This window comes from Astatotilapia calliptera, chromosome 2, assembly GCF_964374335.1.
Source record: "Astatotilapia calliptera chromosome 2, fAstCal68.1, whole genome shotgun sequence".
NCBI classification, from domain to species: domain Eukaryota; kingdom Metazoa; phylum Chordata; class Actinopteri; order Cichliformes; family Cichlidae; genus Astatotilapia; species Astatotilapia calliptera.
This window is the reverse complement of record NC_137423.1, coordinates 22683596-22684100: the sequence shown is the minus strand read 5'-3', so window position 1 is coordinate 22684100 and position 505 is coordinate 22683596.

Genomic DNA, 505 nt, shown 5'->3' with positions numbered 1-505 from the left:
ATGTCTGTAGCTTGTAGCATTACTTCCTCTTTACAGGTTTATGTTTAGCATGGAAGTTGCTACAAATATTTTCTACCTCTCTGTCGCCAGACTATATATAAAGAGTTATTTACATACTGTCTATGGTTTAGGGTGAATGTATATATTTTTTAAAAACTAGTTAAAAGTGCTTAGGAACTTCATAAGGGAGTCACATATAAAACTTAAGAATAGCCAGTGCAACCCAATCCTACCCTATTATCCCCCAACCACCCCAAAAGAACTCCTTCAGCATGAAATTATTACATTTCCCAGAGGTGAGCCAAGCTGAGAGGATGAAGAGCACAAGACAGGCAGTGCTGTGAGGGAGCAAACGCAGCTTTAGAAGCTGATACTCATAGGAAAGACTCATTTGTCACCCTTGTCTCAGATCCACATGTGATTGCGAGAAGTGTGTGTGTGTGTGTGTGTGTGTGTGTGTGTGTGTGTGTGTGTGTGTGTGTGTGTGTGTGTGTGTGTGTGTGTG